The 7,448-nt window shown below is 41.0% G+C and overlaps 1 long non-coding RNA gene across 1 annotated transcript; it reads right to left on the bottom strand.

Annotated features, from left to right (window-relative positions):
* Positions 1-1,932: 1,932 nt before the first annotated feature.
* Positions 1,933-5,333, bottom strand: LOC116659795. The gene is made up of 3 exons (XR_004315157.1): positions 5,239-5,333; positions 3,870-4,039; positions 1,933-2,624 (listed from the first exon to the last, which is right to left on the bottom strand). It is a non-coding gene; the product is annotated as an uncharacterized LOC116659795 (long non-coding RNA).
* Between the last annotated feature and the right edge of the window lie 2,115 nt (positions 5,334-7,448).

The raw sequence follows: 7,448 nt of genomic DNA, 5'->3' as shown, positions 1-7,448 counted from the left end.
ACCTTGAAAACAGGGTAGGATTCCTGGAGGTAAAAAAGCACAAAAGTGTGGGGACCCCCGCTTGAGACTGGACCCTCACGAGTTTCTCTCTTTCTCACTAGTTCATACTCAGCCTCTACCAATTCATTAAAAGGTTCCATGCCCGTTCGAGAAAAACGTGACTTGTGCTCTCGTTAAGTAATGTATTCCATAAAGGTCAGTTAGATCGACGTGAATTACCACTTAAGTTTTCCTCGCAGTTCATGACTCCAGTGGTGTCTGCTCTGGCAAGCTGTTTGTGACTGTGACTTTCTGTTCATCTTGTCTCTCCGGATTTTGCAGTGGCAGTTTGTCCTTTGACCTCAACATTCTGATGAGTCTGTCATTGGTTTTCAAATTGTTCAGCCTTTTTCTTCTTTGAGGATGGGAGTACTAGCTTCCAAGCTCTTTCTATGTGAGAGCTAAAATGTATTGCCTCTGAGTGTTTTTTAAAGCCGAGTCAATTACTTTGAGGTGAACTCACCTGTGACTCAGATTAGGTGGACTGTCTTCTATTTTCTCTGGATACAATAGGCTTGTACAAATGATGGGGTAAGCCTGAGGCCTTGCGTCCCTCAGTCAGGAGGACCTGGCGGAGTTGTTTTTTTCATCTGGATTAAGTAAGAAAAATTGGTGAAGATGAAAATAGGGGATAATTGTTTAGGGACAAGAGTCCCCACAGGTGGGTCTAAGGAGATACTTCACAGAAAGTGTAATGAGATCTAAATAAAATTAGTACATTTATGAAGACATGATTGTTATCTTCCAGAGACTATGATATCTCAAAGAAATACACTTTCTTACCCTTGAAGAGATGGACAAGTAATCGAAACTGCCCAGGTGCACCTGCCTCATGTTCTAAAGACTTTCCTAAGGGAAATTGACACCTTGGAAAACAGATTAAATGGGTCTCTTCGTCTCCTGAGTAGCTCTCCTTAATCTCCTGTCCCATCCCACTTCTTCACGATCATAATGAGAAAATGGGACATGCGGGAACCTCAAGCACGCTAAGAAGATTTCCATGTGAGCTTGCTGGTTTGGAAAATTAGCAACCCAGAAGGACGTAGGAATAGGAGTTCAACTAGATTGGGAACACACTCTGCATCCCGTCCCACTCTTTAGATCAGCTCCCAAACTATGCTGTCTATGGCTCCCCGCTTCTCACAGCTCCTCCCCCAAATTCTGAGTTTACAGATAACAGAGATGGTGGCTTTTTAAACTCACATCTCCTCACAGAAGGAGAGACTAAGGGACAATATCAGAAACACTCTCCCAGGACTCATATGAGGCATCTGCTAAACAAGAACCAGATGGGTGAGTGTCAGTTAGTCTCACGACAAATTAACAAATAATACCGTACTGGACCTACTGAACCTCACCAATCGTTGATAACATTAACAGGTGGAAACAGAAGGGGAGAAAAGGAATGCGAAGTTGTACACCATCACTCAAAAATTAGAACACCCAGGTACTCAATATGTCTTATGCAATAAAAAATAACACATTTTCTTGGGACTGAAATGTAACAACCAATTTAAAAACAGCTTTTACAGAAAAAAAAAAAAACCCAAGAACTCCTACCACATTAACCACACATATGTATTGTAGAATGCCTGCTAGCATAAAAAAAGTTAAAATGTTTAAATCTGAGCATCTTATGTTTGTGGAAACACAATATTTTATGGTCTCTACTAAGTTACATCATTCTGAAATAAAATAAAACATAACAATGAGGGTCTCGACTTCCTTTGATGTAAGTGGAACAGTTTAATGAAACTGAATAAGATTTATACAAATGAAATTTTGACTTATCCATTGCCCCAACATTAATAGTTCATTAAAAAGTTCTTTGAAAATAAATTATAACACTGCAAATGAAAGATGATAGATGCTTCTAGAGATGAGCTCATTGAACACTAACAGGCATGAAGGGAGCAAATATAAGGGTTACCACGAAAATACAGTTAGTAACATTGTCTGGTCAGTCAGTCTCAGGAACAATGCACTCTGAACATACTTGAAAAATTACTCCTTAGACAAAGATATATGAAATAGTTATGGTTCACAGGGAAAAGAGTAAAGACGTTTGTAGACTGTACATGTTCAACTAGGTTGATTTAGTGCTTTATAAAGCACTTGACACACAACAGGAGAAGGAATTCTTAAGTGTTTAGATCAGTTTTTTAACACACTATCAAATAAACTGGCAAAAATATAGAGACATCTGTATTGATGATGAAAAAGCAATGGCAGGAAGAAATACAAGGGGAGTGGAAAAGCTGTTGCCAAAGTATGTTCGGACTCACGGTGTTTCACAGACAAGCCCTGGGCGGTTAAGAAAATGTAACATCATTGCAAATATTTATAAAGATAAACTGTCAGCATATTCAGATACGGTCTCCATGTTACAGAATTTTCAGAGTGTAGGAAAATGACGGCAGGGGCAGTAAGGTCAGACTCTGTGACAAAGTCTTCATGAAGCCTCCACCTTGGTTGTCCACCTCAGAGGACAGTGAAATGGCTCCCTCCTGTAAGAGCATGTAGTGAGTTTGCAAGGGTGCTGTTTTTCTGCAGGAGGGTGGTAGGTGGCTAGGTTCTTAGTGAACCTAGGAAAGGGAAAATAAGTCAGAAGTGAGAATAACTCCCTCCTATTTTTAAGAAAAACACTGCTGGCTAAATATCTCTCAAATTTGAGTAACCAAATTGAACTGAATTTTGTTGACTAAACTTCATGTGGCACCTGCCTTAAATTTAAACTCATAAAACTCTTCATTAAACACACTCACACACCCTTAAGTCTACGAAGCACTGATGGGTAACATTGATTTTTACCGACATTTTCATGGGGAGATAAGAGTAGTGGTTTAAATCCCACATCATATAGAAAAACTTGCTAAGCATCCTCTCAAAGACCAGTGCCGAATACCTTCCATTTCCCCTTCAGACCCTACCTCCACATTTCACCACCCTGTTCTGTGCCTTAGAAAGCTGGCCTGTGTTGACTACATCATTGGGCTTCCTTGACCTGTGGTCAATGGTGAGTTCCAGCAAGAAGTAGGAGCAGAGTCAAAGACTGAGCTCCCCAGTCTGGGTGTTGCATTTATCAAACATCTCAAGACTGAAGGCTTTACACCTCGTTAGGCAGCCCTTTTATCACAGGGCTCGCAGCCTCCAGGTTCTGATAACTGGTACTTCTCTTCAGATCTGGGAGTGATAATAATGCCTTTTTAAAATAACTAATGCAGGGATTCTGAACTCTTCCTTATGGTTTTCCTACATACTGCAGACATCTTATCCATAGTCCCTTTATTAAACTCCATTAAATTACCCTAATTTGAATGTGGCATCTGTTTTCTGCCAGGACCACTGACCAATCCAATATCCCTCTTTCCCCCAAAGCTCTACTGTCTAAGGTATGTGTCACGTGTCTTTCTCAGCTTCTCTCATTCCTCCCTGATATATCTTCATCCAGACGGTGTTCCATATGCTGATCCCAATTTGCACACGCGTGTGCGCGCGCACACACACACACACACAAAATGCTCATCTAGAAGTTTTAGCAAAATGAAATCTGGTTATTAGCTTAAAGTACAATTATTGTCTCTCCCTCAAAATCTGTTCTGGGAAGAGTCAATGTATTTTACTACAGTTCCCTGCTGGTTAGGGAAACCGCAATATTTCCTTGTGGTGCCTAGAGTCTCCCACTCATGGGCCACTCACCCACCAATCCTCCTAGTGCTCTTATAGGGTGGAGTGTAGGGCCATTTCTAAATCTCTCCTTATGCTGCTGTCTGGGTCTGCCTGAGTTCACCAAAGCATTTAGAAAAATTAAACCGGATAAAGTACTGTACCTGCAATGCAGACACATTCAATAGCATCGGATTCAGGAGGAGGAGGAGAGCAGAGCTTTGAGGCAGTTCCCCTGCCCCACCCCTACCCGAAGCTCCAGGGCCTTTCCACTGTTTCCAGCTCACATCTATAAGCAGCACCAAGGGAACACCTTCCTCCAGACTTCTGATTCCTGTAAACGTAGAAGACTTGTGCACTCTGCCATAATATATATATTACACACCCACTCTAACTTCTTGAAATGATAGAGCATTTCAAACTTCCCTAGTCCAGAGAAGACTTCAGTTTGAGTGTATGTCCTATCCATATGAGGCTGTTCCAGAGGTATCATTTTCTGCACATCAAGGGCTCAACAGTAGCAAATCAGGGGTGCGGTCTCTGGCAGGGGCCATGGACAGGCTGTGAGGAGCCAGCCAGTCCAAGTCTGGGCCAGCGTCTTGCTCCTCATGAGGTTCAGATGCTGAGTTGTACTGCTAGGGACTCCGAGCTTCCCTGAGTCAGCCAGGCAGCCACTCACAGAGTTGCATGGGCTGGCCAGGTCTACCTGGGGCTTATAAGCAACCTTTAGAAGCCAGTCGCCCCCACACTAGCCTGATCTACCTGATTCCAAGTCTTAAAACTGTGTGGCCCAGCACGTTTTTATGAGGCTTGCTGACAGTGCCTCTCAAGTCTCAACATTTGTGCAAAGCAAATCTCTGTTTCCTTTTGATGAGCTCTCACAAACTAAACAACAGAATCAAGTCTCTCTCCCAGCCCTTGCTACATTATCTTTAGACGTTATGGTACAAGCACAGACCTTATGCAGGTCCTAAAACAGGACACCGTAAACTTCCATTCAGTTCTCTTCCAAGGCTCCACATCTACGTGTTCCTGGAATGTTTTAACCCTGATCTGAGTCATCTGCCCTCCCCAGAGCTATACTCCTGGGAAACTGAAGAGGATTCTATTCATGGTTCCTAGGCTAGCCTGAGGGTTTTCCCCATAGCAGGATGTTTTAACAGAGGATGCCTGGTCTAAGTTGCCTTTAAATATTGATGAATGAATGAATGGTTATTAGGAAATCTCCATATCTTTTCACTGGAGAACTCCTGGAATGCAAGTCTTCAAAACTAAATTCAGAGACCTGGGTTCTCTTCCAGCCACTTACTAGCCAAGTGATATCCAACCAGTCTCTTAGCATGTCTGAGCCTTAGTTTACTCTTCAGAAGAGGAGCGCACTGGACTAAATCACGGAAGATAAACAAGCTTCGTCACCGCTGCCATTTCCGTGGCTAGCCACGGCGAACTACAGTGCTGTGCTGAGAAAGACTCACAGGCAGGTTCAGGCTCTGCGGGAAAGAAGGCTGTGCGAGGGGAAGGGCCAGCGCTCACCTGTGTATTTGCCTCTCCTGGATTAGACGATTTCTGAATCCCCTCTTCAAAGCAGAATAATGAGGGGCATTAAAAATTTCTTCCATGCCTGACGGGGTGCTGCTGGTCTGCTGGTAGATGGGCCTATTGGCTGGTAAGCCTTTTTGGATGAATTTGGAGAATACAGAAACACCAGTCAGGATTCCACGTAACGCAGTGACTGCTACCTTAGTCGCTATGTAATTCCTTCTGGGAGGTCTATACCCCTGTTAATATCCGTGAAGTGTAATCGTATCAATTCTCCAAAGGTAACTACATCATTTGCCATGTTAGAAATGGATATGATTTTTTTCAATAAACTATTCCCCTCAATCACTCTTTAAAAACACCAGTTACACTTTCACGCTTTGAAATATGGGGACCGATACCTGCAAAAGAATTATGTGTAGGTTTTACATACAGTTTGTTCTTTTATATTTACCGTAAAATCCTAAGCCCAAAGTGACTACTTCTTAATTTTGGTCTTTTTATTTTTTTCTGTTAGTAAAACATAAGTACGATATGCGAAGTATTTTACCCTAGGCTGTGAAGGGGAAGGGTGTAACTAACATTTCCTTTTCAGTCTGAACATTTACAGGAATGCACTAGCACATCTGTATGGAATTAGCAGAGCTGCTTCTATAGATCCATGTGACTCACCAGTTCTAGTTTCTGTGCTTCTGAGATCAACCATTTTCCCCCCTTTAATGAAAATATGACTTGTCTACATTACGGGTAACATAATTAAACTAGGATAATACAAACTTGTTTAAATATAAACTCTAAACCATCAAGCTGCTTCATATGTTTGCATTCACTTGTAAAATATGATCTCCTGAGATATCTTTCATTGGGCTAAACACCAAAACAAGCAAATGGATACCAAAAAATAAAGAGGCAGCATTATGGGATTTCAAATTTGACAAATTAAGCGTTCCTATGTCATAAAATGATTTCATCTTGGAATCTTCTTTTGCTATGTAATTTATGGACTCTACGTGATCCAAGCTTACATTTCACAAAAGTGTAAATATATTTAAGACAGATTACACTTGCTTCATTAATCATGCTATTAGACATTGAGTCCTAAACTGAACGTCTTTTTTATATGGCTCTGCTGGGAAATCACTCATGGTGTTAATATTTTTGATTTCTAAGGGCTTGTTTACTTCAATTTTTTACTTTTTTTTTAAATTAGAGCTCCAGTTTATTAGAGCAACTTATTTGTCTGTATCAGCCATTGGAAAGACATACAACTTAGAAATCAGCAGCAGAATACAGTGCGGAGTATCAGAAGCCTTGAGAAACAATACTGAACTGTTCTGTTTTTTAATTCCAAGCCATTGGTCTGAAATGCCAGGCAAGCTCGCTTTCATCAGTTAAAAAATATGATTATATAAACACACATATAAGAAGCAAACTATAAGCAAGTGCAAAGTAATTACAGTTCTGTGGAAGAGCTTTACGTCTAAGTCTTCAGAGTTAGAAAACATGTATTAGAGGAATCAGCCAGTAGAGAGAGTGCAGAATGGATATACTGAAGAATGCACTTTGTTAGAGGTAAAAGACAAGTTACATTCCAGGTAAAGGGACACATGCAGAAGGTTAGAGGTAATGGCATGAGTGTAAAGGTCCACACTAGTGAGCAACGATGATGGTGATAACTATGATTGGACGGCATCACGCAGGCGCAGAGAGAAATCTCGTTTGTTTCACGGAAGGAGAAAACCCAGGCCAAGGGCATTATCACATATGAGATAGGGCGGTTGATATCTTGGAATATACGCTAAGAAGTTTGGATTTTATTTTAGAGGCCGTAAAGAGGAGGATATTGTATCTGAGCTGGGAGTGAGAAAGATGACTTGTTCAGTCTGGTTCTATATAAAAATATGTCCGTATAAAGAGAGATTTACTATGGCATGCAAGTTGCCAAGAAGGCTAAGCAGTTTCTAGTTTGAGGGGAAAGTGAGTTTGAAACAAGGTGATAAAAATGGAGAGTTAAGAAACTGGAAATTCTGCAAAGCAAAATGTAGGCTGGAGAGAGAAAAAGCAGAGAAGCATTAAGGTTGTGACACCAGGGGAATCAATGATGGTCTGTTTTTACATCAGTTCCGAGGTCATCATAAAAAATCATTACGTGAAAAAAGGTCAAAATGTTTCAAGACCACTTTTTTGAATGAAAAAAATAATAA

The sequence above is a fragment of the Camelus ferus genome, chromosome 3 (assembly GCF_009834535.1).
Source record: "Camelus ferus isolate YT-003-E chromosome 3, BCGSAC_Cfer_1.0, whole genome shotgun sequence".
Lineage (NCBI taxonomy): Eukaryota > Metazoa > Chordata > Mammalia > Artiodactyla > Camelidae > Camelus > Camelus ferus.
The sequence above is the reverse complement of the archived record's forward strand: the minus strand, read 5'-3'. Positions and strand labels throughout refer to the sequence as shown.